This window comes from Panthera tigris, chromosome B2, assembly GCF_018350195.1.
Source record: "Panthera tigris isolate Pti1 chromosome B2, P.tigris_Pti1_mat1.1, whole genome shotgun sequence".
Classification (NCBI taxonomy): Eukaryota; Metazoa; Chordata; class Mammalia; order Carnivora; family Felidae; genus Panthera; species Panthera tigris.
Window position 1 is genome coordinate 33,465,711 of NC_056664.1, and position 27,529 is coordinate 33,493,239.

General features: G+C 42.1%; 1 protein-coding gene and 1 long non-coding RNA gene across 6 annotated transcripts in view; one reads left to right on the forward strand and one right to left on the reverse strand.

The window, feature by feature from the left end:
* The window catches only part of ANKS1A (ankyrin repeat and sterile alpha motif domain containing 1A), a 179,071-nt gene that overhangs the window by 17,448 nt on the left and 134,094 nt on the right, over positions 1 to 27,529 (forward strand). The gene's annotated exons all lie outside the window — the stretch shown is intronic.
* LOC122238608 lies at positions 18,946 to 27,243 on the reverse strand. The gene is made up of 3 exons (XR_006217601.1): positions 26,773 to 27,243; positions 25,775 to 25,844; positions 18,946 to 20,092 (listed from the first exon to the last, which is right to left on the reverse strand). It is a non-coding gene; the product is annotated as an uncharacterized LOC122238608 (long non-coding RNA).

Below are 27,529 nucleotides of genomic sequence, written 5' to 3' on the forward strand. Positions count from 1 at the left end.
AAAAAAGACAGGGGCACATCAAAAGAACATAGAAACCAACCTGAAAGAGCTCCCGAAAGCCAAAGTTGGAACAATTTGAACAACAACATGAATAACAATAGTTTTGGATTATTAACCAAAGAATGAAATAAATATCCATGAGTTAATGATATAAATGATTCGATAAATAAATGGGGGTGAAGATATAGCTCGTCCTTCCAGAAGAATTCTAATTAATAAATGTAGAAGGAATGAGGGGAATAGAAAATCACCTTTAGCAAACCACAGTAATAGTCACTGCAGGCAAGATCTCCAGTGGAGGCTAAAATTAGTGGGTGAAAGTTTAAGGAGAAACAGAACATTCATATGGCCTCCAAGCATCTTCCCTGAAATATTTATTGATTACTGGTGTGCTTTCAACCCATGCCCACATATTCTTCGAAGCTCTCCTCTCCAGGAGATGAGGTTTCATTCCCCTCTTCTTGAGTGTGGGCTGGACTTAGAGACTGGCTTCCAAATCGTGGAGTATGGAAAAGGAAAAAACAGTAATTTTGTGGTGGAAGAACCTGGCAGACAACACCTTAACCAAGTGGTCACGGTTGATAATTGCCTGTGGTAAGCCATGTTGATAGCACTTACCCCTGATAGGGATGTGGTGAGAAGGATACTTGGCCTCTCGTGTTCTTCCTTGAAATCTGTCACCACAGTATAATCATGAGAAAACAGATAACCTCAAGTTGAAGGACATCCTACAAGATATGTGAGTCGTACTCTTTAAAAGTGACAGGGTTATGAAAGACAAGGGAAAGATTGAGGAACTGTTACAGACTGGAGACTAAGGAACTGTACAGACTGACTACTAAGTGTATAGTGCAATCTTGGAACAGAAAGGGGGCAGGAGTGTAAAACTGGGGAAATCTGAATAAAGTCTGCAGTTTAGTTTAATAGTCTTTTTTTTTTTTTACATTTATTTATTGTTGAGAGAGAGAGAGAGAGAGAGAGAGAGAGAGAGCGAGAGCGAGCACAAGTGGGGGAGGGGCAGAGAGAGAAGGAGACACAGAATCTGAAGCAGGCTCCAGGCTCTGAGCTGTCAGCACAGAGCCAGACGCGGGGCTCGAACTCACAAACCGCGAGATCATGACCTGAGCTGAAGTCAGACGCTTAACTGACTGAGCCACTCAGGCACCCCTAGTTTAATAGTCTTAAGTCCAGTGTTCATGTCTTAAGTTTTGGTCAGTGTACCATGGTTATTTATGTAAGATGTTGACATAAGGGGAAACTGGGTGAAAGGTCTACAGGAACTCTGTCAGTCTTCTGTAAGCCTAAACTTATTTCAAAATAAAAAACAAAGACCATATCAGATAGTGGCTCTGGAGTCATGTTGTCTGGGTTCACATCTGGCTTTTGCCACCTACCAGTTGAGAGGTAATAAATGACTTTATTAATTTTTTTTGCCTCTGGTGCCTCATCTATAGTAATAATTCCTCTTCCTTAGGTACTCAGCATATAGCACTGGATGTAAATAGTCTGTGCTAGAGGAGTTTGGAGGAGGAGATGATGGTACCAGGGGAAAAGGGTGGTCTAGAGACCCCTCCTCCCACTGCAGATACTCCTGGGAGGTGGGACTTGAGCCCTGCCCTAGAAGAAAGCCTAAGACTTAGATAGCTGGTGGGAGACTGGTGTGGCGGAGGAGAACAGCTGGAAGCAAGGGTAGAGAAGCTGCATTGAGAAAGATCTGTTTGGGGGCACCTGGGTGGCTCAGTCGGTTAAGTGCCCAACTTCGGCTCAGGTCATGATCTCACACAGTTTGTGAGTTCAAGCCCTGCATCAGGCTCTGCATTGACAACTCGGAGCCTAGAGGCTGCTTTGGATTCTGTGTCTCCCACTCTTTCTGCCACCCCTCCCCCCCCCCCCCCCCCGCTTGTGCTCTCCTGCTTGTTCTCTCTCTCTCTCAAAAATAAGCGTTAAAAATTTTTTTTTTAAAAAGAGAAAGAGCTGTTTGAACAGTGGGTAAACTGTTCCAGGGGAGTGGAGACTACCTATGGAACCAGTGAGGGAGAGGCTGGTAGGGTGGGTGGATGCTGGCTTGATGAAGGGTTAGACTTAGGCTGGAGGCCTGAGAGAGGTGAGAAGGGGGAGGGGGAAGGAAGGATTGGGGAAAGGAATGAGGGAGAGAGTTGGGGAGGAAAAGAAGGGAAGGGGGAGGAGGAAGGAAGAAGGGAAGGAGAGAGAGAGGGAGGGAGAGAAAGAGATTGCTTCGAAAATTATTTCAGTCCCAACAGGATTGTGGTTGTACTTTGAGTATTTGTTGATTGAGAAAATATGTTACGACAGAGTGACTGTGAAGGTAGTAAGTAATACTCTGCAATAACTGTGTCTTATTAAATGTGGTAGCTTCTCTGTACTTTTGGGACATTGTTATATGTGTGGGTGAGACATTTATTCTGCCTACTGTCAATGCCTACTGACCTTTTATAATAACACTTTGGCCCAGGGCTAAGAATCACTGCTGTCAGTAACCAGGAGTCTTCAATGTGCAAGCATCCTTTGACTTCAGAGCCTTGTCTTTGGGGCGGTCTTCCATAACAGGGGAAGTATGTTTCTTTTATTAGTTAAAAACAAAAAACAAAAAACCTCTTGATATAATTTATATACAGTGAGTACATGGACATTAAGTGTACACAATGATATCTTTTTACCAATGTATACATCTGTGCAGTTATCACCTAGATCAAGACGTAGAACATTTCCAAGTCTCCAGAAATGGTCACCTCTCTTGGTCACCTCTCAGCCAAAAATGTTCCTCCTTGGGGAAACCACTATTTTGACCTCAGTCACCACGGGTTTTTGCCTGGGAATGTGTTTCTTTTTCTCCCCCATACACCCAAGTCCATGAAGTACAGTGAGGCGGGAGCAGGGATGGATCTGTATGTGCCAAATTCTACACTAGACAGATTTCCAGGCTTAAATACATTGTCCCGTAAAACCACAGACCTAGGCTTTGTGTTACTTACCTAAATTCAACCCCATATCTCACTGGCTGCAGAGTCAGTGCTTTTTCCATGACACCATGCTCTGTGCCTTCAACTGACATTTACCATAGCAATTATCATCATCATTAAAGTCACCTTCGAAGTTTCTTTTTTTTTTCTTTCAGTAGTTTATGTGGTAGTCAAAGAGCAGCAGTTAACACACCCAGTCTTCCTTCTATGCTTTTTTTTTTTTTTTTTTTTTTTTTTTTTTTTTGGGTAAATCTCTTGGGGGTGTTGTGCTAATTTGAAACCAAAGGACAATGGCAGTGTCTTCATTTAATGAGTGCCAGACCATGTGCCTAGCCAGTGCAGTTAGAAAAGAAATCTCGATTGCAACCTTTAATCTTCTGGGGGACACAGAGGATAGTGTGATGAGTGCTGTGAAGCAGAGGGATGCTGGGGGAATCGCATAGGAATGAAAGGACAGGGATGGGGGTGGAGGTAGCTCTATGTGCCTTCTAGAAGAAGTGAAGTCTGAGTGGAATATTAGAGCTAAAAGTTGTACAGGCAAAGAAGGGGGTAAGTGAGGGCTCTTCTGGGCTGGAGAAGAGAGTACTGTGTATGCTGGGAGTAGATAGATGGAAAGAATGGCACATTCCGGTAACTGCAGGTAAGAAGGAGGGAGGTGGGGTGCTGTGGGGTGGGGAGAGATTATCTGAGATAGCAGGCACAGGTGAGCACATTATGCTCCTGTTAAGGAGTTGGATTTTGCACTGAAGGTAATGATGGATTTGCAATTTTGGAAGATCGCTTCAGGTTTTTGGGAAATGGGGGGGGGGGGGGGGGGGGGGGCTTGTGAAATTGACTAGGAGTGCAAAATGATCCAGTCCAGTTAACAGTGGGTAGGGAGAGGAGGCCAAATTGGAGAGCTACTTAGGAGGTCAATGAACAGGAGTTGGTAGTTGTTAATTAGCAGTTGAGAGGTTGATGACTTAAATAGGATGTTACAATGTAAAATGAGAGTGGATTTTTGTAGAACTAGAGTTGTGTAAGTCATAACTGAAGTGAAATACTTTTCCCCCTCTTCAGCACAAGGACAGTGGTTACTTTAGAACAGCCCCATTCCTTATTTTGGGTCACAGAAGTTTGTAGATGGAGACCTATAGTTGTGTAACTTTTTAAAAAGCACGCCAATAAATGAGTCTTTTGGTTTGTTTTAATATTCCTTTGAATATTGTGATGAAAGGTAAGTCTCCCAAGTGGGTATTTCCAGAGAAGACCCACAAACCCCTGAACCCATGAACTAGTGGGGAACTGGTGATGTGGAAAGAAGAAAAGGCAGACGTTAACTCCTTTCAGGATTTGCAGTTATTTATTTACTGAGACATGTACTTTATTTACAAACCAGTGCGTCTTGCGAAATGGTATATAAATTTGATTCTAAGGGTTTTATAAAGTTTAAAGCTAACCGTCTTTGCTTTGGCCTGTGGTCTGCTAAAATAAGCCCTCTGTGTGCACAGGATAGCAGTGAGGGGGATCCTTAAACCCACAGGGCTATTATCTAGGCGCCCAGGACTTCCTCACTCCATCCTTGGCCTTAGCTATGAGAATGTGTCCTTTTGAAGCTCAAGGACTAAGTGCATAGGACTGAAAACTTCTAGAGAAGGCAACACAAGCTGCTTGGGCTTTTTGATTGGCCATTCTCTGGAGTCCCAACCCTGAGTGGTCATTAAGAAACCCAAACCACACCCTTTATGCCTAGAGGAAGCTTTTCTCTGCAGTCAGCCAAAATTCAGCCATCTGCCTGCCCCAACTCCCAAATATCCTGTTATTATAAATCCTTGACAGTTTAAAGTGAAGGATGGTGGTGTGTGGGGCAGAGAATCCTTATTCAGATGAACAGAAGAGAAATGGCAGTTTGGCTTCAGAGGCCTACATGATAAAACTGCAAGATACATTTCTTGCCTCCAGAATCTCTGAGTAGTGTTCTGGGCCACTACAAATCTCTACTATTTCAGTTTTCAGGATGTGCCTGGGGACTGTTAATGCTTTTACAACAACACAAGTTCTTATTCACCCAGGGACGTTCCTTTCAGCTGCAAGTTGTGAGTTAGAAGCATGCTAGGTGTGAAACAATTTGTGGGTGACTTCAGTGCAGTGTTGTGACAAAATCTAACAATCATATGCTAATCTGACACTGTTAATGATATGCATGATCATTATTGTGCTACCTGGTAATTAGCTCACATAAGTGACTAATAGTATTAAGTTTTACATGGCCAAATCAAATTTTCACAGTTTCTTGTTTATTAATTTGTTGGCTCTTCAGCATCTATAATTAGCATCAATGTCAGCATTTTGCATTGATTCCTTATATATCTGATCCTCATCACTGTGATGCCCTGGTTCCCCTGTTTTGAAACACAAAAGTCTGGGTTCTCTTCCATAGAGCCCTTGGAGGGATAGGGTTGCCCTCACCCCCATTCTGTCTCACCCAACCTCAACCTCAAAGTAGCTCCTATGGCTTCTCCCTGATCTCAGGTATTCTGGAAGTCTGGGGTCTTCAGGGAGTTGGGACTGAGTGGCCTGCCCAGGAGTAGGAGAGCACACTGTTGGGGAGAGAGACCCCTTCACATCTGAGAGGAGTTGACAACACATTTCATTAAAGTGTAGCGATTGAAATAAGCGACAGTTTCTCGCTTAGCAGATAGTAAGGATTTAATAGACTTTTATTCATAGAACTATCTTATTCTACTGCCAAGTTGATTTTAGGTTAGAAGAGTGCACTTGTAAGAATACTTTAATATCTTGGTTAGAGGTTCACTGAAAAGAGAATGATACATTTTAGATGGATTGAGAAACAGAATTGGTCTTGAGTGACGTTTTTCACCTGCCCTTGTATGTCTGTGTGCATGCTGTGATGGGTGGTTCAGTTTTTGGTGGTGAGATGCAGAGCCTTTTATTGTGGTCCTGCTGGCTGAGTGTGTATTGCCTATATTGTGGTTAACCTGACCCACCATTTGGTTCCCTAAGGTTAGGTTTCCTTTCCTGTACTTGATGAATGCTGTCTGCCTCTATAGGAGTGAACTTTGTTCTTCCTTCAAACATTTTACTGTTTTCCTTCAAACAGCAGAGTTGCTGCTCTGTAGTAGGTTCTGTGCTAGGAGCCAGGTACAGAAAGATGATCAAATATCTCTATTTTAAACAATATCTTTTGCATTTACCTGTGTAATCTTATTTGGCCTCACTACCCTGTAAAATGCATAGAGAGTTCTCATGTACCCACAATACAGATATGTAATCACAGAGTGATGAACCAACTTGTTCAAGGTTACATATCATAATAGTAGCTGAGCTGAAGCCTCAGTCTCTTGACCCCCAACTATTCACTAGGTAGGAAAGACTAAATAAAACAGTCTTTGGATCTAAAACCCAACAATCAAGAAGGATAGCATCTTCCTAAAGAAGTTTATGCTGACCTTTTAAAAATTCATACAAATGATTTTGAGACTGTATTTTTGAAAATTTGATAATTAAAAACATTCAGAATTTAAACAGTCAATTTTAAGGACTCATAGTTTGCTCAACAAAAACATTAATAAGTTAGTAAATCACCCTAATGAACCTAGAATGATTTAGTCATCACCTTTTGATTTATATGGTGCTTTCAGGAAGATACTGTTCAATGTATTTAAAAAAATTTTTTTAAACGTTTATTCATTTTTGAGAGAGAGCATGAGCATGAGCGGGGGAGGGGCACAGAGAGAAAGGGAGACACAGAGTCCAAAGCAGGCCCTACGCTCTGAGCTGTCAGCACAGAGCCCGATCATGACCTGAGCAAAAGTCGGATGCTTAACTGACCGAGCCACCCAGGCACCCCTTTTCAATGTAGTTTTTAAATTGGTTTGGGAGGTAGTAAGATTTTTCTTTCTCTCTCTCTTTTTTTTTATTTAATTTTTTAAAGTTTATTTATTTATTTCGAGAGAGACAGAAAGTGGGAGGGGGGCAGAGAGAGAGAGAGAGAGAGAGAGAGAGAGAGAGAGAGAATCCCACGCAGCCTCCACACTGTCAACGTGGAGCACGATGCGGGGCTCAACCCATGAAACGTGAGATCATGACCTGAGCTGAAACCAAGAGTTGGCTGCTCAACCAACTGAGCCACCCAGGCACCCTAGATTTTTCTTAAGATTGGAGAGGAAACAGTTTTGAAAATTCTGTTAGCCAATATTGAGTTGGCCAGGATGAGAAAAGCAGAGTTAAGGTAATGTGCTGACCTATTTTCTTGTGCAGCTAGAAATCCTCCAGGGCCGAATAGCCATTTTAGGTTTATTTTGTGAAAAAGGCCTTTGGGCTTCTTGTGTTATTGACCGTTTTCAATTTTTGCAGAACTTAAGAAGGAAAATTTCCCCACAAGTGAAGTGAGAAGAGTAGTATGACATTGTATTGTGGACTCTAAAACAGAGTTTATTGAACATAGGCCTGTCCAAAGTATCTGAGTATGGCAACAGGATGTGTTGTGAATCATTTCTCCTTGGTGGTCTTACTGAGGGCTTCTGACAGCAGCAGTCAGAGGGCCGAGGTGACCTGGAGTGGTTAGAGGGTGGGACCTTGAGGCCTTGCTGAACTGAGGTGGTTAGTTGTAAGATCTTGGCAAATTGCTTAATGTATCTCATTTTTCAGCCATAAAACGAGACGATATTTTACTCTACGAGGGCATTTGGGGGTATCATGTATCTAGAGGGTCCATCTGTTTCTAGCTCTTTACATACATTGATTTCTGGGATCATTTGAAGTCTGCCTTGCCCGTCAGAATATACATTCCGTCAAGGCCAAGGCCATATCTGTCTGTTTTGCTCATGTGTCCCCCTGCCCCTGTGGCAGTGCCTAGAGCTTAGTAGATACTCAGATACTTGTGAGTGAACAAGTCCCCACAGTTAGTCCTGTAGAAGCTGGAGGAAAAAATGTAGATGTGCTGTCCATAAGCATAGATCTGTATTTGTTAACATCTTGGAGCTTCAGGTCTAACAGGTTTTGTTTTGTCTTTGTGTTTTTCATGGTTATTTTTCATTTTATCAATGAGGTACAGTTTGGATTTTTGTATTTCCAAGATTTCCTTCCAGAGGGTTTTCTTCTTCTACTTCAGCTTGACTGATGAAAATGTAATAATGAAGAGAAAGAAAAGGCTGGCTGTGGTTTGGCTTTGAGGTGGGCTGGCATCTTCTCGAAGCCCTGATCCCTGAGTCACTCTGTGTTGTCTGGGGTCCACTCCTGGCTTACGGCAGAGCTGGCTCTCTCTGTTCCCGTCTTTTCCGAGAAAGTATTTGGTTCTAGAACCGAGCTGTTATCCTTCTTATGGCCCGTTAAAAGCCTCTGGAGGATTTGGGGGTAAAGGGGCTTGTTGACACATTAAAGAAAATGTGGACGTGAAGATTTATGAAAGGCAGAGACCAAAGTCTTAACCACAGTATACTCTTCCCCAAATATTGCTGAGTTGGAGTTAAAATGTTAATTAATATGAAAATGAAATTACTTTGGATTGAGGCTGCTGCTTCCTCTGTGTTCTCAATGGAGCCTGCCGTGGGAGAATAATTAGACAAAATGCTCTCTATAAAGCCTCTATTTTAAGAAGAGTGATTCAGAGAGGAGCCCAGGTCCAAGAAATGTTCATCAACAAACAAAAACTGAATTGCCAGGTTTGCCAGATGTCTCATTTTAAAGAAGTTTTTCCTCATTTGGTCTCTGGTAAAAGTCTTCCCTTTGCCTCTGAAATACGCTCTGCCCCTGTGTGACTTAAAAAGTTTCGGAATGTTCCAAATGCCGTCTCTGCAGGGCTTGTAATTCTGTGGGGTTCCGCTGGGAATTGCCTTGCATAAAAACAAGGGCAAAAAATACCTCGTTATTGGGCTACAGAGTTGTGGGAGATTTTCTTAAATTTTTTAGTATATTCTGTCTTGGGTGTTTCACGCATCATTTATTAAACACCTGCTGTGAACAAACACTGCTCTTTGTTCTTTAAGGCAGCAAGCACCAAGGTCACTGCTGCCTGCAACGTGGTTGTCCCTCATTCCACGTGTACCCTGCAGCCCTCCTGCCCAGCATGGATTAAGTGATAGAGTAGAAGGGCTGTAGTTAAAGCCATTTTACAGCTAGAGACACAGGTCCTTCTAATGGGCATCTCTTTTTTGGGGGGGGGGGGGCAACATATTCCTTCATTTGATTGACAATTAAAGCTTTCCCTGCAGGCCCTCTCGGTGTCCTGTGTGTGTTGGCAGAGGAAGAGCAAGGGGGAGAAGGAAGTGGGGTTTAAGGAGCTAACCCAGCAGCCTGTCCCTGCTTTGCCCCAGTCATGGCAGACGGGGCCACCGATGGAGAAACGGGAGTGCCCTTGGCTGAGTGGAGAAGCTTTTCCTGTGTGGCTTGCGGAAAGGCAGCTTTCACACTTTTGCGATGTTTTCTTTTGCACCTTTTCATTTGTGTGACCTCTTTGCTTTGCATCCAGCCAAGCTCCCCTGCCCCCCAAACGTTCCACATTACCTATCAGAGTCCCTACAACCACTGTGTAGCTAGATCGACTTGGTGTTAGAAAATCAGAATTTGCATTAGAGTGCAGATGAGGGGCGCAGGGGTAGCCTAGTTGGTTAAGCTTCCAACTTTTGGTCCAGTCTCTTTAATGTGTCTTTGAGGCTTTTGGAATCTGGCTTCTTTCTCTTTCTTCATCACTCCCCACTGTTAGCTTTGCACTGGATTCTTCAGCATTACTTAATTGAACAGATACTAAATACCCATTTGCAGTTCCCTTGAACCTGGGCCCTGTGCTGACTTGCATCTAGAGCTGCATAGACGCCTCTGTCTGCAAAACTTTCATGCTCTGATTTTTGATGGCTTCTGGTCTCATCTTAGAGAAAGCAGTAGGCGTGGTGGTTAAGACCTTGCAATCGGGTTGTGTGGGTTCAAATCCCAGCTCTGCCACTGGCTAGTGGTATGACCTTGGGGAAATTTCTTAACCCCTTTGTTTCTTCCTTAAAATGACAGGAATAGTAGTGGCTGTCTTGAGGTGTTCAGAGAATTACAAGAGGTAATCCCTAAGTGCACTTAGCATGTTCCTGCACATACTAGCTTCTCAGCAAGTGTTGGCTGCTGCTGCTGCTGTTGTTGTTGTCTTGGTCCTCATAGGTCACTTCCTGTGGGAATCTTCCAGTTCCACAAGCGAAGGAGGGCCTTTACTTTGTGCTCCCAGAACCTGTTCTGTAACCTCTGGTGTTGCATTTATTATACTGTGTTGTAATTTCCCATTTGCTTGTTTCTATCCACCTCAAGCCCTGTAAGGTACTTAAGGCCTCGTTCTTGGCCACAGTTGTATCCTCATTGCCTGGTAGACATTATTCCTTCCTCTCCCTGCTCCAAGATGTTAGGCTAGGGGTTTTCTTCCTCCTCCTCCTCCTCCTCTTCATCTTCTTCTTCTGTTTTGTTTTGTTTTGTTTTTTTTTCTTAAGAAAGGAGTCCCTAACTAAGTTGCTATTGATTTTTGATGAATGGGTCTGCTTGCCTGTTTTGTGATGCGCCAGGAGGTGCAAGCGTTTCCCTGTTCCCTCACTAGGGCGGTTTTTAAAGGTATATCCAGGTTTGGGGATGAAAAGTCACATTCATTAATACGCCTCTTTGTGCTAGGCTCTTTCGATATATTCTTATTGAATTCTCCTTCAGCTTCTCTGAGGTAGGTGTGAATAGACCCTTTCTGAGAATTGTGTAATGCGCTCAGTGCCATTCACCTAGGTCTGCCTGGCTTCATGGCACATACTATTTTTGTCCTGAGCTCACTGCCTTGCAGAGGACTTGTCAGCTGTTTCCCTGCCCTCAGTTACCATCCCAGGGCCTTATTGCTTCTTTTCTAAGTAGCAGTACAAGTAGACTTCAAAAGTAATAGTTAACGGGATGGATTCTTCATGTTGGGAAGATACTGAGTTGGATACATCTGATTTTGAGCAACTGCAGTACTTTAATAGCACAAAACATTGAGAGTGTCATACAGACAGATAAAGATTCTGGACAAAAACAAGCTTGGGAACATGAGGGAGGAGAGAGCAGAGAATCATCTATTTTTATAGCTTCATTTCTTAGTTTGCCCAAAAGTTAAAAATAGAATTAATCATGCCCTCTAGGCCACCTGGATCTCTGGTTGGTACAAAAAATTTAGACAGTGTATCCAAAGGATGGAATGTGTGAAGACTTTCTATCAAAATAGGCCCTTTGTCAAAGAATAGGTTTCACCTCCCGTCTGAATATTTTTTTGAAACAACAAACCACAGATGGACTTGGAAGCCTAGGTTTACTGGGACTAGAGATGATCTAAGCGGAAAGATAAGCTAATGCATCAGAATAATACAATGTTTGCTTTTTCCTCTGAGAAACATTGGGGTACCAGCCTTTTGTAACATCATTATATGTTAATTTTCTATTTGCACGTTTTAGAAAACAACAGAGTAGGATTGGCATGCTCTTGTGTGATTAATTAGCACCCGGGCTGGAGCTGTTTCCAGTGCAGTGCAATAGGCCTGGAGGACTTGCATGGCGAGTTAAATCCTCTTCTGGTTTGTTCAGTCCTCACCCAAACTGAGGGCCCGAGGACAACTCAGAGGAGCTTCCAAATGTAGCTGCTCATGAAAGTCTTGGCTTCAAAAATATCCAAGTCTCCTTCTACTCTGAAATTCTGTAAGAACTCTGAAGATATGGGAGAAAGGAGAGAGAATCCTTATTGTTAACTTTAAGTCCTTCAAGAAAATGTTCACATCTTTTAAATGTTAACATCTTTAAAAAACCTTATTCAAATTTTTTTTTCTAGTGTTAGGTATCCGTGTAATGACTTATATTTTCAAAAAGCCCGAGTATAACTTAAAGCCTTCTGATCAGACTATGGTATAGGTAATGACTTTTTTATCAAGACAACTGATATTTGGTGTTTACAACAGCTTGAGCCCCCTTGGGAAGTTCTTTTGGGAAGTGGGTCCATCTAGTCAAACATGCAGACTCAGTGTCATTGGCTAGTAAAAGAATCAAGGACTTTTGTTTTGTAAAATGTTATGGGCATTAGAGGTTTGCGGGGAGACTCAGGAGAACATATCTAGCTAGATGTTCTGAATAAATCAATACTCTCCTTCAGGTTGTTACATGCAGATCGTTTAAAACATTGTTCCTTGCTTGTTTCCTACCTGGATTCCCCCTTGTCTGTGTTGTCTATGTAAGTGACATGCTTTTTTTGACCAAGACTCTGAAGGTAAGTGTAAGTAGAGAGCATTAGCAGCTAAAATTTCAAGCACGCTTACTGTAATTTGAAGTACTAATGCTTTACGTTGAGTCTTCACAAAACCATATGAATGGGCACTTTTATCCTCATTTACAGATGAAGAAACTGAGGCACAGAAGCGCTAAGTAATAAGTCCGAGGTCAGTGAGCTAGTAAGTGGGGAAAAGCTGATGGTTGCCTTCAGAGGCTGTGCGGCGAATGGGTAGGGAGTCTCCCTGTGTATAGAACACTGATTTCCAAAGTTGGGTAAGGACAGGAAAAATTGAAATGAGATGGCTTTTGGGGCAGTGCGACCCAGTGAAGCCTTTTTCCTCTGTTTGGTTCTCTGTTCTGACCACATCTGAAGGCAGTGGGAAAACATGCTGGAAAGGGAGCAATTGAAGATGCTGCTATAACAATGTTAATAGCACATATTGAATGCATACTGGCTGCCAGCAACTGGGTAAGCACATTTCCTGTTATGTCTTATTTAATTTCACATTAATTCTTATTTAATAAACTTAGAGTTTAAGCCACTTGCCCACGCTCAGGATGCTACTAAGTTGTATAGTTTTAAACTGAGGTCTGTCAAGCTCCATCATGCATGTAATGGAATAGGCGGATTGTGGGGGAGCTAGAGTCTGAGAAGGGAGGTGCCTTTCTTCTTCTGAGACCCTAGGAAAGGTGTCCTGAATTCTGATAGGAAGATGGTCAGCTCTCAGATTCTTAGTTAAGCGTGTTGTGCCCAATGTCGGGCTCCATGCTGCTCCTCACAGCTTTGTGCTCCAAGAGCCTGCAAGCTGTTTGAAGGGTGTCTGCTTTCTTCTTTTTCCTCTCCTCCTTGTCCTCCTCTCCTGCTTCCTATTCTCCTCCCTCTTCTTCTTCTTCCTCTTCCCCTCCTCCTCCTCCCTCTTCCCTCCTCCCACTTCCCTCCTCCATCCCCTGTCTTCTCTCTTCCTTCTTCCCTCCTCTTCTTTTTTCTTCTTTTTCGTGCCTTCAGACACCTAGAGGAGGTTTAAAAAAAAATGAATGCACTGTGAATGTTGGCTTGGCCCCACAGCCTCCCAGGATCTATTTGTACTTGGCATTGGATGGAGGGTTTTTTGGTGTGTGTATTTTCTTTTCTCATGTGTTTATGGATGTTAATATGAACCATTCAGCTAGGTCTATGAAGTCTGATAGAGATTGGTCAGGGTTTGGTTTCAGATACACTTTCCTCTAGCTTTTCTTTCAACAAAATCCTTACGCTTTTATAAGTCCCAGAGACCTATGTCCTCAGTACTCACTATAGTCCTCATAAAGTCGTTGAAGATTTGTACACATTTTTTTGCTTCAAAAAGCTTCTGCAGTGGTGAGCCTAGTTGCTTTCAAAAAAAGCTTCTACAAGTACCGTTTCCTGTTTTTCCCAGCCTTTAACCCTTCCTGAAGGAGACATTCTTTGGGGGTAATTTGTTAAGTTTCATGTTTCTCTGCAGTGCTGCTATTTCTGTATGTGGTTTGGCAACCATTGGCACAGGGACCTTGGGGTTTCCAAATGGGTGGCTCCTGCCATTTCAAGAAAATCCGTCTGAAATGATCAAGGAGGCGGAAGAGGAAGCAAAATAATTAGACAGAGGCATAAGAATCTGTTAGTACGTTTATTAATATTATCTGATCTTAGAAGAGTCTTAATTGCCTCTAATATCGTTTTTACTTTTCCTACCTAATGATGTTGATCTTTTGCCTCTCTGTTGTTGAAGACTATTTTTTTTTAAAATTGGCAACTCAGCAGTTACTGTTACGTTTATTTCTGTTGGTCTTTTAAGTGTTCTCATATTTCTTCCTTGCATTTATTTACAAGGAGACATTTAATTCTTAGTACCTTACTGGCCTGTATGAATTATATTTTCACATTGCTCTTTTCTTTTTCTCAGAAGCTTTAACTATCTTAGCAGACTCTTGATTTCTTTCCTGTCCTCTGTAAATGATTATTTTAAAATAAAACCCATTTGTTTGGGGCCTTCAGTAAACTCTCTTTTAATACATTTTTCTCCTAGTTTTTGCTTGTGGAATGGCTTTCCTCAAGTCCTGTATGACAAATGACATCAAGGATGCAAGGAAAGGGAGTCTGGTTGGTCCCTCGCTGTGACCAGATAATGAGCATGTAATTACACCTTTACACACTGCATATGATAGCAGGGTAAGCCTGTGGGCCTGGGGGTAACTGAATAAGAAAGTTAGAACCTTTCTAGAGAAATAGCTGAGAAACCATGGAGGCTGAAGTGATAAGACATGAAGGAAGAGGTTTTTGTTTTTGTTTTGTTTTTTGTTTTTTGTGTTTTGCTTTTTGTTCTGTTTTTGTTTTTTTTAAACCAAGAATGAGAGAATCTTATTCAGGGTGATTCTGTCCATAGAATCTTTGTGGAGGTCTGTATGTGGATTGGAAAACTGAGGGAAAAGTAATTTCAGCTTGCAACTGGGTTGGGGTGATGATCTCTGGGATTCAGACCAAAGAGAGCTTTCTTTAGTTTCTGTAGAGCCGTGGTTATCAACCAGGAATGGTCCTCCCTACTCTCTGACATTGATGATGATTGTTGTCACAACTCAGGGGGTGGGGCGTGGTACTATGGCATCTAGTGGGTGCACACCAGGGGCGCTATAAACATAGACAGTGTGCAAGACAGTTTCCCAAAACCAAGAACTTTCTGGTCAAATGTCAGTCGTGCTGAAGTTGAGAAACCCTGCTTTAGAGAGAGTCTTGAGGGATTCTCATCAGGAGTGGATTTGAATTAGGAAGTAAGACTAGAGGAGGCTGTAAAAAAGCTCAGCTCCTTTTATATGTGTTAACATGTCCAGGCTACCATGAAGCAAAACTATGACTAAGGTTGTATTTTTGTGGCTCTTGCTCTGGTGTGGTTTATATCTTCTGATGATCACAAGTTATAGTAAAGAAACCTGGATGTTCCCAGCCACTGGTGTGCTACCCTCAGAGGATACAGGTGAGCAGTGCTCACCAGTGGAGTCGGAGAACATTCTGGAGTCATGGACTCTCCAGGGCATTCTCTGGGTGGTGGGAGCTTGGGAAACTTACCTGTGGTAGTTGAGAAACTTCTTTGACGGCTACTTATGGCCTCCCTTGACCATCCATGCCTTTGATTAGATGTGTTAAAGGAAGAAGGATAGTCCCTCAGGAGTTTCTAGAGTCTTCTGGAAGTCCAGTGTTCCCACCCTCTTAGAGCCATTCCTCTCGGGGTTAATGATGTTAGATGCATGATCTCTTGTCCCTGGACTTATTGAGTGCAGGGGTGGAGTTGGGGGTGGGGGGAGAATGCTGATGATGCTGAAGATATTTTCTCTAAGGGGACAGCATCATTTTATTCACAGTTTCCAAAATGGAACCTTTTGAATTGTTTTGTGACCCTTCTAATTTGTGTCATGCAACTTACTTGAATTCTTAAGTATTTCTCACTGTAAAGTGTGTAGACAAAGAGACAAAAGTGTGTTCTGTCTCTGTACTTGAGGTGGATTTTTGTACTGGATTTTATACTCACATTAGTTGGATGTTGGCTTACATCTGACAGATGACCTGTTACCCAGGTCCCAGCCTCCCAGGAGGGGAAAAGCACCTCTTGTAGCTGCTGCTAGGCACCAGAACCAGTCCCTGATTGGGGACTTGATGTTGTTTCTTGTCATCACTTACCAGGTATTAGCTAGTGTACAGCTTTGGGGATGGACTGCAGGGCATATTGGCATGGATCGTGCCAGTGAGTAACTTATAACCCTGGTGCAGTATGAAGCAGTGTGTAATGATTATATAGTGATTAGGAGTTCAGGCTCTGGCACCAGGTTGCATCCTGACTCCAGGGCTTTCTGCTGGGGCCTCTGGGCTAGATAGCCTATCTGTGCTTCAGTTTGTCAATTTGTAAAATGAGAATAATTCCATCAGGTTGTTGGAAGGATTAAATGAGCATAGAACATTTAGAATGATGCCTGGCACATACTAAGTATTCAGTATGTATGTACGTATGTATGTATGTACAAAAAGTGATGTGGTACAGGATGTAAGTGCCAGAGGAATTCAGAGGAAGAGGAGGTAAGGTGTGGGAGGTGGTCAGGAGAGGCTTCATTGGTAGACCTTGACATGAGCTGAAGGTTTGAGTCATGCAAAGAGAATAATTGCAAGGGGAGCAGTGTGCATAAGGGTGCAGAAATAGGAAGGAACATGATGTGTTATAGAAGCTGTAAGGAAACATTAAGGTAACAGGAGTTTAGATTGGGTTATGTGATTTTGTGCATGGGAGGTGGGAGAGATTGATAAATTATAACATAAATGTAAAGATTAATTTTTGCAGAGGGGTACCAGGGGCCATTTGGGCCACTAGGGATTTCTGAGCTGTGAATGACATAAGGACCTGGAAATTCAAGCAGATGAGTCTTCGGTGGACTTACAGAGTGAGGAGAAAGAGGAGAGTGACAAGGGCCAGGCTGCCAGCTGGGAAGCTGTTCTCATAGTGCATCTCATCTAGGTCGGCACTAAGTGATCGCCACAGTAGTAAAGAAAAATGGGTAGGTGTAGGTAGCCTTTTGACATGGTACTAACATAGAGGATTTGAGGACTGATGGAGACACAGGGGGACAAGTGCAAGGTGACCTGGGTCTTCAGTCTGGTATGAATAGCCGTGCAAAAATCTGGTCAGCGAGAGAATGGAGAGGAAGAGCAGGTTAGGGGAAGGTTTCATGACAAGCAAGAAAGTGATTACCCCTTGGAACCAAGAGCAACCCTAAGCGCAGCTCCATTCCCCAAACCGGTGGCTTCCTTGGGGCTGCAGTTTGAATGCAGGAGCAGTAGACGAGGTTAGCATTTCCCTTCCTCATTCATAGCGTGTTCAGCTCGACTTGGTCAGCTGTCAGCAGAGCCCGGACTTGGCACTTGCTTCCTAGTGGCTGCTGTTCAACTTTATTGCCAGTTCCCCTAGACCCTCTTGAGCACGGGCTTCTTGGAGAAGGAGAATCAGGTGGTATTTGGGCCACAGCCCTGTTGTCCCTGAGGGAGCTTCTGAACTTAGATCGAAGTTGGAGATATTATCCCCCTTCCTTGTGCTTCTGCTGTTTCAGATGTCAGCCCTCAGCTGAGCCCTCAGCTACCATGGTTAGGAGCTGTCAGTGATGTGATTGCTTTTGAGATTGCAAAGGAAGAAACACAGAGGAGAGAAGCCCTTTTGAGCCCCAAGCACCACAGGATCATCTGAAAGGTCTCAGATTTTCATGCTTGGAATCCCTCTGTCTGGAGCACTGTCACAGGAATGACACCAGCAATGTTTAGATAAAGAGTCCTAGCTTCCCCCAGGCCAAGGCTCTAGCCCAAAAGCCCAATAAAAGCATCATCCCAGCAGGAGGTGGAGGGGGGCAGTTTGGTGGGGGTGGGGTGGGAATTGGGCTAAGGACCTTATCCATGTTTGCTCTGTTTCAGTGATTCTTTTTTGAACAGTTGTTGTCCCCTCCCTCCCCCACTGCTTTGTGTCAAACACTGTTCTAATACTTCCCAAGCCCTGGCTCATTTCATCCTCATGACAACCCCTTATGAGGAGGGTACGGTTGTTACCCTGTTTTATATATAGATGAGGAAAGTGAGGCACAGCATGGTTGAGCACCTTGCCCAGAGTTGCACACCTAGTACTGTGGCTGGGATTCGAATCCTGGCAGTCTGGCTCTTGCGTCCCTACTGTTTGTTACTCTGCTTCCCAGTCTCCCATCAGTTAGTTAGCTGGGGCCGCCATTTTTAAGATGGCATTTTGTTTCCTCTTTTTGGTTCTCCTGAGGAATTTGCTTTAGGAATGAATACCGCGTGGTGGCACATAAGAACGAATAGGTGCTTTTTTGAGTCCTGTAGACCTGGTGTGAACACTTGCTGTGCCTGCTTATTAGCTTGGCACAAGCTTGGGCAAGTGTAACCTTGGGCAAGTCACTTAACCTCTTTGAGCCTCAGTTTCTAAGTCCATTTAATGGAGATAAGATTTGTCATGAAGATGTGAGACAGGTTTTGTAAAGTGCATAGAATTTAGTGGCTTTGGGGTTTTGAGCCCACAGGATTCGAATCCCAGCCACACTACTAGGTGTGCAACTTTGGGCAAGGTGCTCAACCATGCTGTGCCTCAGTTTCCTCATTGATATGATAAATTAGGGTGACAACTGTACCCTCCTATAAGGGGTTGTTGTGTAGAGAGGGGGAGAGAGCTATCAATGAAAGATAATTAAAGAGAAAAATCTCATTCATTGATTTCAGAAGCCATACAACACCAACATGAAGAATAAGCCAGAACTACATGGGGAAAAAATGATAAAAGCAAGGCCTACTAGAACAGGGCCTTTTCAAGTGTTTGGGTCTCATAACTAAAAGTAATGGTCATAAAGCTAAAACAAATGTAACATTGTGTGCTGACTATACTTCAATTAAAAAATTTTTTTTCAAATAAAAGTAATGGTTAACCAGTATGATCTTTACAATAAGGAGAGAGAGAAAAGATTTCAAAAGAATAAAGGGGCACGTGGGTGGCTCAGTTGGTTAAGTGTCTGACTTCGGTTCAGCTCATGCTCTCATGGCTCATGGGTTTGAGACCCATGTTGGGCTCTGTGCTGACAGCTCAGAGCCTGGAGCCTGCTTCAGATTCATTCTCTCTCTCTCTCTCTCTCTCTCTCTCTCTCTCTCTGCCCCTCCCCCACTCACACTCTGTCCCTCTCTCAAAAATAAATACACATAAAAAAAAATAAGCATGAAGAAAAAATTTTAATCAAAGTGGCAGATGGCTAAATATTCTAATGACAGTGATAAACAAAATGGCCCCACTAGGGTAGCTATCTGGATGGTTACTTCTTTCTCACTGTTTTTTGGGGGAGGATTTAGCAATGGGGTGGTAGGGGTATCTCTCCAAGACTGTTCTTGGAGGGTCAACAACATAAGTGGATAAAGCACAGGAATGTAATGGAGAGAGAGAAAGAGCTTCTGTGAGAAGGAAGGTAGTAAATGGATGGTCCTGGAGGCAGTGGGAGCCCGGGACTGTGGAGTCCAGCAAAACAGGGTTCATACTCTAGCCCTGCCACATGCTCTCTGTGTGACCTGGGCAGGCTGTTGAATTCTTCTAAATTTTAAAACAGATTCCTGTTGTAAAATAGAGATGCTGACATTCTGCACAAAATTGCATTAGGGTTGATGGACATGACCTGTGGCGGGCTCTAATGGTCTCCTCCTTCTTTTGGCCTTCCTGTTCTTCTGCTTGTCTCTAATGAAGCCAGTTTCTCTGCCTTTGCACAATTTCCTGTCATGGAAATTCACAGCAGTTTTGCAAACTTAGGAATGTTAGGTCTCCTGAGAAGTAGTATTTGTTTCATTCCCATCATGGTGATCACATGTGTAGCCAAGTCCTCTTTCCAGTTGGTACACTACCCATCAGAAGTTGACCCTTCTTCCTTATTACTTTGGTCTAGGGAAGGGTTTTATGCTTATCTCAAATAAAGGCTTGGACCTTCATGCTTTCTTAGTTCTGAATTTCTCAGAAACAAGTTATATCTTTATAAAGAAGAACCCCTGGCCCCTCCCCTTACTCTTTTTCTACTCCTAACAAAATGGCCCTATTTCATGGAACCACCAAATCTTAAGAGATATTTAAATCTTATAAAACCTGAGTGACTTACAATGGTTGAAGGAGGGAACTGCTGTACCTTTTCTTCCAACCAGTCTGGGGGTTGAGGGATGAAGTCAATTGCTGAGTTGCCTTTCCTGCGTTCAGGAAAGTCCCCTATGGTCTACATGCAAGCCTGGGGAAATCCACAGTCAGATGAATGTATGACAGATAACACCCCTTTATGTTCTGGATACTTCCAAAGAGCTAAAGGGCAGAAAATGGTTGAGTAAGAAGCACAAAATACTAGACGATTAATAGTGTGAGTGTCCTTTTCTGGATTCATAGTGTTTTGTTTTGTTTTTTTTCTGTAGGATCTCTATTTTACACAGTAACTTTTTTTTTTTTAAGTTTATGTATTTATTTTTGAGAGAGAGGGAAAGCACAAATGGCGGAGGGGCAGAGAGAGGGAAAGAGAGAGAATCCCAAGCAGGTTCCACACTGTTAGCACAGAGCCTGATGTGGGTGGGGCTCAAACTCACAAACCATGAGATCATGACCTGAGCTGCAGTCAGATGCTTACCCAACGGAGCCACCCAGGCGCCCCGCCAGTAACATATTTGTATGAGTGAATCTGTTACATTTGTAAACTAGAGACTCTAGGAGAAGCACTTTTCTTCATTTCTGTAATTCCACAATAGCCCCTGTATAGAACAGGTAGTGTTGAATAATAAGACTTAATATTTTACTGTTCCCACATTTCCAGATAATGTACACTCATCTTTTTTCTCCATTTTACATATTATTTTCCAACTAAAGAATCCTTATGCATACATTAGGTCAGAGGTTTGAAACATTGACTGTATTTTAGTCTGTGTTCAAAGTTTAATGGACACATAATTGCAGATACAAGAGAGTTACTTTCGAACAGTTGATAGCTTCCGGAGGAGGGATGGGCTGGGCTGAGGCTAGACCTCCAGCAGCCAGTTGGAAGACCCTGGGTAGTGCTGAGAAAGTTTAAGGCACAGAGAGACTGGAGAATCTGGCATGGGATTAGGCCTTCACTTCAGTTCTGGCCTCAACTCTGCCTTAGTCATTTTCCCCCTTTTGACCATACTTTTTTCATTTAGAAGATAAGGGGGTTGGTTTGGATGCTTTCTCAGGTCCCTTTCTAGGTCCAAAGCTTCTGATTCTTAGCATCTGCTTGTATCTGAGACAAGACAGACACAGATTCATATGCCATAACCTGAATGTGTTATTCTTGTCTTTACCCTGGTCATATCTACCAGTCAGATAGTGTGTGTTATTTTTTCTTAAGCTTTATTGAGATACATTTCACACACTATGAAATTCACCTACTTAGAGTGTACAGTTTAGTAGTTTAGAATATAGCCACAGAATTGTACAGACATCACAAAAGTCTTAATTTTAGAACATTTTTATCACCCCCCCCCAAAAGAAACTCCTTTACACACTTGAATTTACTCCCCATTTTCCTCCAGTCTCCCCAGGCAACTACTACTCTTTCTGTCTCTATGGATTTGCCCATTCTGGACATTTCACACAAACAGGAGATCAGAAGAGACAATAGAAGAAACCTGAGCAGCCGGGTATTGGAAATAACTAGAAAAAGTGATCCATAGCAGTCTGCGTTGTGCCTGGATTCTTTTACTTAGCATAATGTTTTCAAGGTTCATCTATGTAATAGCAAGTATCAGTACTTTGTTCTTTTTTATTGCCAAATAATACTCCATTTTATGCATTTGCCACATTTTACTTCTCCTTTCACCAGTTGGTAAAAATTTAGATTGTATCCATGTTTTGGCTATTACTTTGAACATTAATATACAGGTTTTTGGGGGGGGCGTATGCCTTCATTTCTCTTGGAGTGACTTTCTGAGTTGTATGGTAACTCCCTTTAACTTTCTCAGGCCCTGCCAAATTGTTTCCCAAAAAGGCTGTACCATTTTGCAGTCCCATCAGTGTATACGGGTGCCAGTTTTTTCCCATCCTTGCTTGCTAACTCTTGTTATTGTCCATTTTATTTTAGCCATCCTAGTGGGTATAAAGTGATTTTTTAATTTGCTTTTCCCTCACGGCTAATGATATTGAGCAACTTTTCCTGTGCTTATTAGCCATTAGCTCTCTTCTTTGGAGAGATATCTTTTCAAATCGTTTGGCCACATTTGAATTGGTTATTTTTATTTTTATTGTTGAGTTAGAAGAGTGAGTCCTTTTTTGAAAGTTTAATTTAGCAGTGTAGAATTTAAATTTGTGTCACTGATCATTCCAGCACCACTTTGAGAGACTAAATGTCATTGGTTAAATGGATTTTGTTTTTGAAGTCAGCTATTAGAAATAGAAGCCTGAAAAGATTCTAAATGCAGGGTGGCAGAGGGGTCGTGCATAGAGTGATGGAAAGGAGGTTGTTTTGGATTTATACATGGAAAAACTGTAAGTTTTCTGGAAGCAACTGGCTGCCCTTCCTTCAAACACTTGACTTCCTTTGATATCGTACCGATTTCTTCCTACCCTTTTGTAGCTTTGACTGACATCTTCCAAAAGCATTTTAAGGGCTAATGCCTTTGAAAACTACTAATGAATTAGATGGGAATTAATGCAATCAAACATTATTTTCATTTGAGGTTAAAAAACATGTGGCAGTCAATAGCTGATATTTTATGGCTGTTATTCCAGAAATTGTGGCTCTAGACGAGTATACTGTGGTATTTGGAGGAGTGAGCTGGAGAGAGGGAGAAAAATGGAAGAACCAACCAAATAACTGTGTATTTTGGAAAGTTGGAAGCTTTGTTTTTTCTCTTACTCCCCTTACAAATTGAAGCATTTTCCAGAGAGCTGATGAGGAAGGAAGCCCTCATTCTAGTTCCCAGGACACTTACAACACTGGGTGAAATTGGTTTTTTATTCACTGTAGTCTTTGGAGCTTGCCTAGAGCTTGGTTAGCTTTAAATTATTTTGGCCTTGGGCGCCTGGGTGGTGCAGTCGGTTAAGCGTCCGACTTCAGCCAGGTCACGATCTCGCGGTCCGTGAGTTCGAGCCCTGCGTCAGGCTCTGGGCTGATGGCTCAGAGCCTGGAGCCTGTTTCCGATTCTGTGTCTCCCTCTCTCTCTGCCCCTCCCCCGTTCATGCTCTGTCTCTCTCTGTCCCAAAAATAAATTAAAAACGTTGAAAAAAAAATTAAAAAAAAAAATAAATTATTTTGGCCTTACTCAAGGACCCTGTCTAGTTATTGTTCATTTTCTCATTTGCATGTGCATATAGCTTAGGGGGTCTTCCCCGCCCCCCCCCCCTCCCCTGGCACTTGACACAAGGAAAAAATCTTTGCAATTTTGCCTCTTAGTAAGTGTTGGAAACTGGGCTTCATGACAGGTTGGCTCTGAACCAAGCTTCCCTTGCTCTTACACATGTGAAACCTGTTTCTTTTGGCTAAGGCATTTAAAGAAAAAAAAGTGTCTACATCTCAGGTAAAACACTCTTGTCTTACTCTTCTCTGTTTTCCTCACCCTGCTTCTCTTAACCTTGTTTCTTCTTGTTCTTTCCCAATTTATTTTATAAGGCTGCTGCGGATCACTTTTTTCAGTTATTTCAAACACCAAGCTGCTCAGGTTTCTTCTTTCATCTGTGTTTATCTCCTTTAGAGCAGTGGCCACTTTGTATTCACTCTAATATAAGAAAATCTCTTGAGTTCTGTCCTTACTATATGCTTAGGAGATCTGACTCCATTTTCATGCTTCTCTGCCTGGGGATGGGCTGGTTTTACATTTTTAAATTCTCCATCTTCTGAATCAGAAGTGGGACTACCTAACGTTAGTTTGCATTAAAAACTGCTGAGATTAAATGTGGAGCTGGGACTTTCTGACTTTGTTAGACTTTGTTTGTACTTGAATTTGTGAAAGGGAACTGCTTAAAATAAGTGGGCTCCTCATTCCTGGAGTTTTAGTTGTCTCCTGTGTTTAAACTAAATCCTGGAGGCATAAAACACTTGAAATTAATACATGTTGTTAAAAACCCCACTGGGTAAAATACACGCCAGCATTTTTAATATTAAAAGTGGCATTGAGACTTCCTAAATATCTCTGGTCACCAGCTGTGTAAGGAGAACCTTGAAAGAAGGGAGGTGCAAGTTACTTATCTAAAATAAGTGACTCCCCCACGAAGTGGTGATGGGGAGGCACGTTCCCAGCAACTGGGAAGGGGGCTTCCGGAACTTGGTTTAGAGTGCTCAGCACCCCCTCCTCTGTAGTGAGCATCAAAACACAGACCATCAGGAGAGAGGCAGATGGGGAAAGCACTGAAGTCCAAGAGGCAGTGCATATTTGGAGAAAAGCTGAAGTTTGCTGAATCAATGGGGGTCTGAAGTAGTGAAGAAAATAAGATTGGGAAATAGACGTTGTGGCTGGACCACACAAGTCATCAACCCTTCTTCACTGAGTCATTTTGACCTCATTTTGAAGGCTGATGGGTGCCACTGAAGGTTGTGGAGTAGCTTAGTAATGGTTAGACTCTGGCTTTAGGGAAATTAGTCTGGTAACAGTCTGTATAGTGTTCATGGTGGGGAAACTTACTAGGGCAAGGTGCTAGGGCCCAAACTAAGCCCATAACCTCGTAGTCTCAACTCTTGTAGAACTTGGTCTAATATATGTTGGGACACTTGAATTTTCTAACACATCATCATTTTAAGTGATGGTTTTACATCCTCCTCTCCTACCTTAACCTATACCTCCCTCTGCAGTGACCTCTCTTCCACTTAAGGCGCCTATTGACCTCCTATTCTTTTTTCCTTCCCTCCAAGCTAGGAAAGCTTTGATGTCACTTATTCATAATTAAGTAAAATGTAGTTGTACCAAATGCATTACTTCTCAACCATTTTTAAAGCATATTTTAAGCCATTTATTTCTAATTGCAGTTTAAAAGGCTTTTTTTTGTTTTTTTTTCTTAGAAGAATTTCAGGCATCAAGCAGATTGGGAACAATCCTTTTACGCCTATTCAATGGGCTTCAAAAAAAAATCAATTTTACTTAGGCTTTTTTAGAATTAAAGGGCAGGGGAGGTCTCCAATATCTTCCCCAAAAAGAGCTTTCCTTTCCCTTGGGGAATGGAGTGAAATTGCTCTATGGAAGAGGCCTGTATCATTGTCCCTGCCCTGTCACAAATCATTCTGTTCTTCACGTACACAGACGTCTACCCCCCCCAGTGGACAAATGTTTGTCACATGCCTCTCATGGCCACGGTCTATGCCATGCATATAACATACTTATTCCTCTATTTCTTCTCCCAGAAGTGTGTTTGTGTCACATTTGAATTTTTATCCTTTACTTAGTTTTGTTTTCTGACTCCTGAGATACCTTAATGATCTTTTACATTGTTGTTTTCTGTTTTTCCCTCTCTGAGTTTGGAAGAGTCTGACAATGGCTTTGAAACTCGTAAGTAACTACAATGTTAGAGTATAACCAGTTGTCCTGAGAATTCTGAATTTTTGTTTTAAAAACATCTGATTATAGATTATATAAAGGGTTAGAGCACTGCTTTTAGGTTCTTTGGAGGTGGGTTTTCTGAAGTATAAGGGAAACAGTTAAAAAGAATACCTGTCTTTATTAGTTTTTGCAGGAATTGGAAAGACTGAAATATACACAGATGGATGGAGATAGAAATACCACTTTTATTACCAGTAAAGGTGGTAATTGTGGCCTTGATCTGCAGCCAAGTGAGCTCACTCACATTAACATCTGAAGTGGACAGGCTTACAGGCTGATCACCAGCAGCGCTGTCTGTCTGTCTGTTGCAGGAGTCCTTCCCTGAAGGGCAGACTCTTTACCTTTAGGGATGGGACAGATCAGAAAGCATGCCTCCTGCAGACAGGGAAAATGGAAGGAAGTCTCTTTAACAGCTTCACAGGAGTGCATTCACAAATCATCTCAACAAACTCACCTGATCTGATCCTGTATATTTCCTCAGATTTGTGGAATTTGCTTGCAGATCTTGTTGATTCAGTGGACATCTAGGTTGTAGTATGCATTTGATAAGTACTTTTATCATGAATTAGTCCAGTTTGTCTTGGCAATATTATGACAGGCACTGTGGTGAAGTATTTAGTTGCCTTCTGCTATTTGCTTTTAAGCAATCACAAATGAAAAGTATTTGCAGGGCACCTAGGTGGCTCAGTCGGTTAAGCAGCTGACTCTTGATTTTGGCTCAGGTTGTGATGTCACGGTTTGTTAGATTGAGCCCCGAGTCAGGCTCTCTGCAGAGAGCCTGACTGGATATTCATTCTCATTCTCTCATTCTCTCATTCTCTCATTCTCTCTCTCTCTCTCTCTCTCCCTCCCTCCCTCCCCCCCCTCCCTCCCCCACTCATGCACACATTCTCTCTCTCTCTCTCTCTCTCTCTCTCTATCAAAGTAAATAAACCTTAAAAAGAAAAAGTATTAGAGAATATGCTAAGGATAGTTAATGCTTTGCATCACATAGTATTTGTTAATGGTTTCCTTATTCTGCTTAGAAGAAATTTCTGCAAAGTATATGAAGATACAAAAACCAACCACAGCAAGCTGCTCCCAGCTCTTGTGGACTGTGGCCGAGGCCACCTGAGCAGGCTTTGGAGGAAGTGCTGTGGTGTAAGCATAATGAGTTTTAGTCAGCTTGATCCTGGTTAGATGGCCACTAATGCTCTCATTTCCAGATTTGACTTCGAAGGGACTATTCACTTATCTTTTGAGCCAAGAATAGTACTAAGATAAGCAGCTATGTGGATTAAGAACAGAGTGTATTTTGCACTGTCTGATGAGCACTTTATGTCTCTGAAGTTGAGATTGCACAGAGGGAGCTCTGGAAAACAACCGCCCATAAATTTGGAAGATAATGAAAAGATTAATTATACATTCCTTATCTCACTGAGCACCCTGAGTTGACCGATACAGTTCACTGACCTGAAGATGGATCCAAGAAGCCTGGAATGTGCTGTTTCACATTGTTTCTCCTGAGAAATGTATTTAATCAATGTGCAGAGCATTGAGGGCAGTACCCTTGGTATGACCTTTATCCTTACGGCACCAATGGGAGTCTGCATGTGACACACACGATGAGGACGAGAATTTGGAGGAAGAATGGAAATGAGAGATGATTTAATTTATATCAGTCTATATAACAGAAATATTTTTCTTCTGATGATTCTTAGTAGACAGTCTTCTCTGTACATTTGATATAAAATTGAGTCACAACTAGGAGTGCTATTGATCCTAACTTTCCTAAAACAAAAATATAATTTTTAAATTATTAAAAAAATACGTCTTCATGATGGGAAAAGTCAATATAGAATCTATAGTGTGTCTTCCTCCCTTCAATTTCTCCAGCAGTTCTATGTGTATTTGTGTGTGTGTGTGTGTGTGTGTGTATGTGTGTATGTGTGTGTGTGTATATATATATATATATATATATATATATATATATATATGTATGTATATATATATATATGTAATTTTAGGGTTTTTCCCTATGCTTTTACAAATATATTCCATTTTTGTTTTGATAATGATACATAATCTGCAAGTTGGTTTTTTCTGCTATATATCATTGACATTAGTTTATGGAAGTTCTTTTTATATATATATATATATATATATATTTTTTTTTTTTTTTTTTTTTTTTTTTTTTTGAGAGAGAGAGAGAGCTTGCGCAAAGCATGAG